The following is a 9,253-nucleotide window of genomic DNA, read 5'->3' as shown; positions in this document are numbered from 1 at the left end:
ATCCTACACATGCTTGCGCTCATTGTTAATTAATCTTAATGCATGTTGTCGCTCTCTAGTTGGTCGCTTCCCAGTCTCTTTCTAGCCTTCACCTGTACTAAGCGGGAATACTGCTTGTGCATCCACTTCCATAAACCTCAAAGTTATTCCATATGGGTCCATCATACCTTCCTATATGCGTTATTTACCTGTCGTTCCAAGTAAATTTGTATGTGCCAAACTCTAAACCTTCAAATGAAATTCTATTTTGTATGCACGAATAGCTCATGTACCAACTAGGTCTGTCTATATCTTCCATGCTAGGTGGGTTGTTCTCATGATGAGTGGACTCCGCTCATCATTCATGAGAAAATGGCCGGTAACCGGGATGCCTAGTCCCATACTCAAATCAACTCGAAATAATTGCAAACAAAACTCCCCCAGGATTGTTGTTAGTTGGATGGCACCAGTTGTTTCGGGCAAGCCATCGATTGATGTCCGTTGGTGGTGGGGGAATATAAACTTTACCATTATGTTTGGGAACCACCTATAATGTATGTAGCATGGAAGAATATCAAGATCTCTTGGTTGTTATGTTGACCATGAAAGTATACCGCTCAAAATATTATTTATCTCTATTTCAAAACTCAAGCTTTGGCACCTCTGCAAATCCCTGCTTCCCTCTGCGAAGGGACTGTCTATTTACTTTTATGTTGAGTCATCATCCTCTGATTAAAAAGCACCAGTTGGAGAGCAGCGCTATCATTTTCATGCATTGCTATTAATTTACATTGAGCATGACTGTCACTGGATCTCTTTTACCATGAATTACAATGTCTAGTCAGTCCTTATCTTCAAGGGTGCTCTACATTTATGTTTTGCAATCTTAGAAAGGGCTAGCGAGATACCATGTTGTTATATTATATTATGATTGTTTTGAGAAAGTGTTGTCATCCGAGATTTATTATTATTGCTCGCTAGTTGATTATGCCATTGATATGAGTAAATGTGAGACCTAAATGTTATTGTGAATATGGTTAGTTCATAATCTTTGCTGAAAACTTGAATGTTGGCTTTCCATATTTGCAACAACAAGAACAAACAGAGTTTATAAAAAAATTTGTTTATCACTTTTAGTTTGTCAAGTGAATTTCTTGAGGACAAGCAAAGGTTTAAGCTTGGGGGAGTTGATACGTCTACAATGTTTCTACTTTTCCGAACACTTTTGCCCTTGTTTTGGACTCTAACTTGCATGATTTGAATGGAACTAACCCGGACTGACGCTGTTTTCAGCAGAACTGCCATGGTAATATTTTTGTGAAGAAATAAAAGTTCTCAGAATGACCTGAAAATCAATGGAGACACGTTTTGGAATTAATAAAAAATATTGGCAACAAAATCAACATCAGGGGGCCCACACCCTGCCCACGAGGTTGTAGTGCACGCCCCCTGTCTCATGGGCCCCGTGGGACTCCAGCGACCTCAACTCCAACTCCATATATTCACTTTCGAGGAGAAAAAATCAGAGAGAAGGATTCATCGCGTTTTATGATATGGAGCCACCACCAAGCCCTAATCTTCCTCGGGAGGGTTGATATGGAGTCCATTCGGGGCTCCAGAGAGGGGAATCCATTGCCATTGTCATCATCAACCATCCTCCATCACCAATTTCATGGTGCTCACCGCCGTGCGTGAGTAATCCCATTGTAGGATTAATGGACGGTGATGGGTTGGATGACATTTACCATGTAATCGAGTTAGTTTTGTTAGTCTTTGATCTCTTGTATCCATTATGTTCTAAGATTGATGTTTTTCTTGAATATTTACTGTAGGGTAAAAACCCCACAGCCCTTTATTGCAGACTTAAAGTATCAAACTGTACATAAAAGGTAATAAAATACCATCCTAAACTAAAGGTTAAGAATTACTTACAATTACATGAGAGAGTTAACTCAATCTACAAGCCTAGACTTATAGCTATCCTTAAACCTATGTGACAGGAGAAGGATATCATGTACAAAACTGACCCTCCAGGTAGCAAAAGTGGGTTGGACACCCCTGAAGGTTGTCCCATTTCCGAGAATCCAAATATTCCAAGCAGTAGCGAGCATAACTTCAAAGAAGAAAGGGTGCCAAAATCTCTGCCTTGCTTGAGATAAAGTTTGTTGTATAGAAGAACCAGAAGACCAATCAATTTGTAGGTAGTTCCAAACTCTGACATTGAAATTACATCCAAAGAAGAGATGAGTTATGTCCTCCGAAACAAAGGCATTACAGATAACACATAGATTATCAGCCGTAGGTGATCTCCAGTGCCGGCGGACTAGCATGCCTTTTGTGTTTAGCCTGTCAAAAAATAGAAGCCAGCCAAACACCTTAATTTTCATAGTACATCTGCTCTGCCAAAGCCACCTGCAAGGTTGAATAGGGGGGAGGTGTGTGTGCATGATGTCATAGAAGCTCTTTGCAGAAAACTTACTAGATTTACCAGGCCAAGCCCAAACATCAGGCAATGTTGGATCTCTCTGGATATTGAATAACCACCCTTCCAAGGTTTCTAATTCAGATGTTGCCTGCTGGGAGATTGGCAGATAGAACATGGAGGACAAATCCTGAGTTTGTAAAAAATCCCTGACAGAAACCTTATCATCCAAAACAAAAGAGAAAAGCCTTGCTAATCTGAGGCTAAGTGGCCTTGAAGAGCCACCTACATGCCAAGCATCCAGCCAAAAGAGAGCAGAATCACCCATATTAACTTGCACTGAAGCAATTGATTTGTATGTGTCAGCCAGCTTGATAATGTCTTTCCACCAAAAGGATCCAGTTATGACTGTTGCATGGGGCACAACACCATCATAATAACTATCCCAAATCAATTGCACCCAAGGGACCTGCTGCTTGTTATAGAACTTATGCAAATGTTTGAGAAGCAGACCTTGGTTCTGGACATTGAGGTTTAGGATGCCAAGACCTCCCTTATCCTTTGGTCTACAAACTAAATCCCAGGCAGCTAAAGACTGTTTGGGCACATCAGAATTTCCTCTCCACAAGCACTGCCTGAAGATCCTATCCAACTGTTTGATAATACCAGGTGGGATATGCAAACTGCAGGGGAAGTATATGGGCATTGAAGTAATCACATATGTGAGCAATTGCAACCTGGATCCTTGGTTGAGCATGGCAGAGCTAATAGATAATCTTCTTTCAACACTATCCACTAGGGGCATGAAATCAATGATTCTAGGCTTTGTTGTACCAAGTGGCAAACCCAGATATGTGAAAGGTAACTGTTCAAGCTTACATCCCAGGATGGAAGATAACCGCTGTGCCTCAAAGGGATCAACATTTAGTGGCACCATTGAAGATTTTGCAAAATTAACCCTAAGGCCAGTAGACTGTTGGAAAACATGGAGCATATTCTTGAGAGCTACCAACTGACTCTCTACTACAGAGAGGATAATTATTGTATCATCAGCATACTGTATGATAGGAAAATCAGGGACCTGGGATGGGATTGGAAGTGATAGAACTCCCTTAGCTAGCATGTCATTGACTACTGATTGAAGTAAATCAGCAGCTATGACAAATAAAAGAGGGGATAGAGGATCCCCCTGCCTGACCCCACATTTACACTTGAACTGTTTGCCAGGCACCCCATTAAGCAAAACAGAAGATGATCCCGAGGAGAGAAGCTCTCTAATCCAGGAGATCCATTTGGCATCAAAACCTTTGTGCTGAAGAACCTGCAAGATGAGATCATGCTCCACTGTGTCAAAAGCTTTGGCAAAATCCAACTTCAAGATGATAATTGGACTTTTTTGTTTGCATTGACGTATATATTCAAATGCCCGAGCCAGGCAGTCCTGAATAACTCTGCTCTTCAAAAACCCATATTGATTCTTATGGATGCATTGCAGAATGACCTTCTGAAGCCTATTTCCAGGAGCTTAGTAAGGAACTTGAGGCATGTGTTAGTGAGAGAGATTGGTCTAAAATCCTCAGGTCCTGTAGGAGATAACATCTTAGGAATTAAGGTAATAACAGATCCGTTAATATTTTCCAAAGATAGGCTCCCATCATAAAACCCCTGAATTAAAGACAAAAAATTCCTGAATGATTGGCCAACACTTCTTAACAAACATACCATTAAAGCCATCCGGACCAGGAGCTCTATTAGTCGGCAACTCTTTTAGGACAGTGTTGATTTCTTCAGCAGAAAATGGTGCAGACAAACTGCTCAGGCCCTCAACAGGTTGAATAAGAGTAGGCAAATCAAAGCCCACATTGATGCCTTGGGCCTGGCCCATTCTACTTTTAAAAGAATTCCAAAGGATTCCCGCCATTTGGGAATGATTAGAAACTGGGTCCGCACCTGCAACAGAGAGGCTAGCAATCGTATTCCTGCGCAGATGTTCAGAAGCCATTGCATGAAAAAACATAGAATTCTCCTCACCCACCTTAATGTAACGGATTGTACACCTCTGCTTCCAATAAATATAGTGTATCCGGAGCAGATTCTCGTGGTGAAGTTTAACAATCTTCCAAAAAGTTAAATTCAGGTGTGGTGAGAGGCCTCAACTCCTCCATATTATCAAAGAATAAGATAACTATAGAGCAATCCATAGTTAGTTGTTTAAGGAACGACAAGTTCTTGCTCCAAGCCTTGAGGGCAGATCGCAAACGCTTACACTTGGTTGTCAGGATAGCAGAAGGAGACAAATTTGCAAACACTAGCTGGTTCCAAGAAAGCTTGACATAGTCCATAAACCCTGGCATGTCCACCCAGTAATTCTCAAACCTGAAGACTCTAGATTTAGGTATGTTGGTATCAATTGAAACCATGCAGGGTACATGATCAGACGACATTTTTGCCGGGGGTAGGACGACAGTGTTAGGATAAATAGAAATCCAGTCTGAGGTAGTAAAAAACAAATCAAGCTGTTCAAGCAATGGCTGCTCCTGCATATTGGACCAAGTGAAACTTCTGCCCTTTAACGGCAATTCTAGCAAACCCAAATGGCCAATTATCTCATTAAAGAGGATTATATCATTGATATCACCACCTGTCCTGTTTCTATTATCAAAGGAACGAATGAAATTGAAATATCCCAGAAGCAACCAATTCTCATCAGAGGGGATATTTAGGTGGTAGAGCCAGCTAACAGAATCATCCCTAAGGGGGCCATCACAGGGTCCATAAACGGACACTAGGGTCCACTTCTCAGCATTATGAACTAACTGAAAAGAAATAACAATTCCAAAGCTCTGAATTTCGACAAGGGTCCCATGGAAGATGGACGAGTTCCAAACCACAAGGATGCCACCAGAAGCACCAACTGCCGGGGCAAAAACAAAAGTATCGAAGTGCCGAGGACAAAAGGATCTAATTTTTCGAATATCAAAGTCCGCACACTTCGTTTCTTGCAAACAAACAATGGAGCATTGGCTCTCCTCAATCTTTGCTCTTACATCACGGTGACGAGCATTAGAATTCAGGCCGCGAACATTCCAACAGAGCACACGCCAATTACGATAAGGTGTATTATCCATAAATAACTCGCAACGATAAAATAAGTACTGTCAGGCATAACCTAGCAGTTTCATAGACCACAAATAGACGACCCAAAAGAGCATACAAGGCCACAAGTTCATAAAACACATAACCACGAAGGAAACAAAAACTATGCCAGACAATACTCCTCTGGCACCAATTCGTAAGACTAGGTTTACTCATCATCGGACACTGAATTAGAAGAAGATTTCTTAGGACGAGCCGTAAGCTTCTTCGGAGTTATATGATCTGTAGGAATACCAAGACAAGCGCCAACTGCCTGAAGGTCAGCAATGGGTGTTGGTGGAGGTATTGCCCATGCAGCATCATCCTGATCGTCCGAGTCAACAACTGATGGCTTGGTCTTCTTGTCCCTCGGGCGGCGCAAAGTAGAAGCTTTGGTGGGAATGGCTGAAGTTGGTTTGTAGCCAGAGGCCTTAGCAGCGCTGCGCGTCATGCATCTGATGGAGAAATCTGATGGAGAAATCTAAGATTGATGTTTCTATGCGTTTGCCATGCTTAATGCTTGTCACTAGGGACCAAGTGACATGCTTTCAGATCCGAACCTATTATGTTTTCATGAATATATATGAGTTCTTGATCCTATCTTGCAAGTCAATTGTCACAATCTATGTGTTATGATTCGGCAACCCCGAAGTGAGAATAATCGGGACCACTCCCGGTGATGACCGTAGTTTGAGGAGTTCATGTATTAACTAAGTGCTAATGCTTTGGTCTGGTACTCTATTGAAAGGAGGCCTTAATATCCCTTAGTTTCCAATAAGACCCCGCTATCACGGGAGGGTAGGACAAAAGATGTCATGCAAGTACTTTTCCATAAACACGTATGACTATATTCGCAATACATGCCTACATTACATTGATGAACTGGTGCTAGTTATGTGTCACCCTATGTTATAATTGTTGCATGATGAATTGCATCCGACATAATTATCCATCACTGATCCATTTCCTACGAGCTTTTCACATATTGTTATTTGCTTAGTTAGTTTTCCGTTGCCTCTATTACGATTACTACAAAACTTCTACTATTACTTTCGCCGCTGTCACCGTTACTTCCATATGAGTTTGCTACTAAATACTTTGCTGCAGGTATTAAGTCTTTTAGGTGTGGTTGAATTGGCAACTCAGCTGTTAATACTTGAGAATATTCTTTGGCTCCCCTTGTGTCGAATCAAATTATTGGGTTGAATACTCTACCTTTGAAAACTGTTGTGATCCCCTATACTTGTGGGTTATCACTAGCTTGCTAGCCGTCCGTCATGTTGCAAAGCTATTTAATCCACATGACTCTCGGCAATGGATATCTCGGCTCTCGCATCGACGAGGAACATAGCGAAATGTGATACCTGGTGTGAATTGCAGAATGCTGCGAACCATCGAGTCTCTGAAAGCAAGTTGCGCCCGAGGCCACTCGACCGAGGGCACACTTGCCTGGGCGTCACACCAAAATGTGCTCCCAACCACCCTCATCAGGAATCGGGATGCGGCATCTAGTCCCTTGTCTCACAAGGGGAGGTGGACCGAAGATCACTTACTATGTACACTTGGCCGATTCATGCGGATGTCATCATCACAGGCTACATACACTTCTATGACATATGCAATCACAGAATAAGGCCAGTGGCGAGCACACTCAAAACTATGTATGCCAAGTGTCCAAGATACTTGACCGATTCATGTGGATGCCTTCATCACAAGCTAAACGGCTAAGTCATGGTCAAGACAAATGGTAAAGTCCCTTGAATGAAATACGCAATCACTCGATAAAGCCAGTCGTGAGCACATCAAAACTATTTGAGCCAAGTGACCAAGATACTACACCGATTCATGCATGTAATGTAATCACAAAGAACAAAATTGGTACTACCTTAGTGGTACCGACATAATCGTGTTAAAGGCAACACGAGCAGGAATCGTGATAACATACGCCCGGGAAAACAATTGCCCGACGCCCATCTAGGATGGAGCTAGATGCGCCCCATTGAGAACTAGGAAAAACCACGTACACGGACCCTTACACGGTCCCGTGAACGGGCTATACAGGGACAAGGGAAAAAAAAGTGGCCGACGTCTGTTGTGGACGGAAGTGGACACGCGCCATGGAAAACTGGTCAAAACCACCTACATGGCACACCCCACGTACACGGACCCTTACATGGACCCGTGAACGGGCTATACGGGGACACGGGAAACTGGCCGATACCCGCCATGGACGGAAGTGGACGCGCACCATGGAAAACTGGGCAAAACCACGTACGAGGCACACTCCACGTAGACATACCCTTACACGGACCCGACAACAGGCTATAAGGGGACACGAGGAAAAATGGCCGCCGCCCGTCGTGGACGGAAGTGGACGCGTGCCATGGAAAACTTGGCAAAACCATGTACGAGGCACACCCCACATACATGGACCCTTACACGGACCCGTGAACGGGCTGTATGTAGACACAGGAAAATTGTGCCGGATGCTAGGTGTGGACGGAACCGGACGCGTGCCATGGAAAACTGGGGAAAACAACATACGAGGCACACACGTGTACACGGACCCGTGAACGGGCTGTACGGGTACACAAGAAAAAAGTGGCCGACGCCTGTCGTGGATGGAATAGGAGGCGCGCCATGCAAAACTGGGCAAAACCACGTACGAGGCACAGACATGTACACGTACTAAAAATGGGTACGAGAGGTCCGGGAAAAAAATGGCCCATACGCCATGGAAACCGGCTCAAAACTAGCTAATGATGGTCAAGAAACGGTGCCATGGCAGCAAAAACATGTCTCATGGCGGAAAAATGCTTCCACAACAGTGTTTCAAAACACTGAACCCCTCCTTCACAAACTAGGGGAAGGGGTCCCAATGGGGGCTAAAACCCTTGGGTGTAGTAGGGAGGAGGGGTCCTTTCTGGTGGGCGTACGGAACACAGATGGTTTTTCTTTGGAAAAACACCCGTGTTCCCGTACCCCCATGTAACGCCCCGGTTTCGATGCGCCAGGTGTCTGCCAGTTATTCGTCGTCGTTGCCATGTCATTTGCTTGCGTGTTGCATTTTGTCATGTCATCATGTGCATTGCATTGCATCGCATACGTGTTCGTCTCATGCATCTGAGCCTTTTCCCCATTGTCCGTTTTGCGATGCGGCGCTCCTATGTCCTCCGGCGTCCTCTTCTTGCCTCTCTTCGTGAGCGGGTGTTAAACATTCTCGGAATGGACCAAGTCTTGCCAAGCAGCCTTGGTATACCACCGGTCGACCGCCTGTCAAGTTTCGTGCCATTTGGAGGTCGTTTGATACTCCAACGGTTAACCGGGTAACCGCAAAAGCCCCTTCATCTTTGCAGCCCAACACCCTTCCAAACTCGCCCAAAACCCAGCAAAATCCCCTCCATGCTCTCGGTCGTTCGATCACGATCACGTGGCCAAAAACCGCTCCCCATTTGGACTCTCCTAACTCCCTCTAACTATAAATAAGCCCCTCCCCCGAAAATCCCGTAGATCAAACCCTAGCCCTCTCCTCCCCGCGCCGCCGGACATGTCCATCCGCGCCGGACATGTCCACCAGACACGTCGCTCCGGCCAATCCCGTCGCGCCACCTCAGCAGCCGCCGCCGCCCACCGAATCTCTGCCCGCCACGTGTCCTTCCCTGCGCCCACATCGCCGCCGGCACACGGAGCCCATCCGGGGCCCGCGCGGGCCCAGAC

At 44.7% G+C, this 9,253-nt stretch overlaps 1 non-coding gene across 1 annotated transcript; it reads left to right on the top strand.

Moving 5' to 3' along the window:
• The first annotated feature begins 6,839 nt into the window (after nt 1-6,839).
• Nucleotides 6,840-6,995, top strand: LOC119326829. The gene has a single exon (XR_005158197.1). It is a non-coding gene; the product is annotated as a 5.8S ribosomal RNA (ribosomal RNA).
• The last annotated feature ends 2,258 nt before the right edge of the window (nt 6,996-9,253 follow it).

Source organism: Triticum dicoccoides, chromosome 6B, assembly GCF_002162155.2.
Source record: "Triticum dicoccoides isolate Atlit2015 ecotype Zavitan chromosome 6B, WEW_v2.0, whole genome shotgun sequence".
Classification (NCBI taxonomy): Eukaryota; Viridiplantae; Streptophyta; class Magnoliopsida; order Poales; family Poaceae; genus Triticum; species Triticum dicoccoides.
This window is presented reverse-complemented; position numbering and strand designations above follow the sequence as displayed.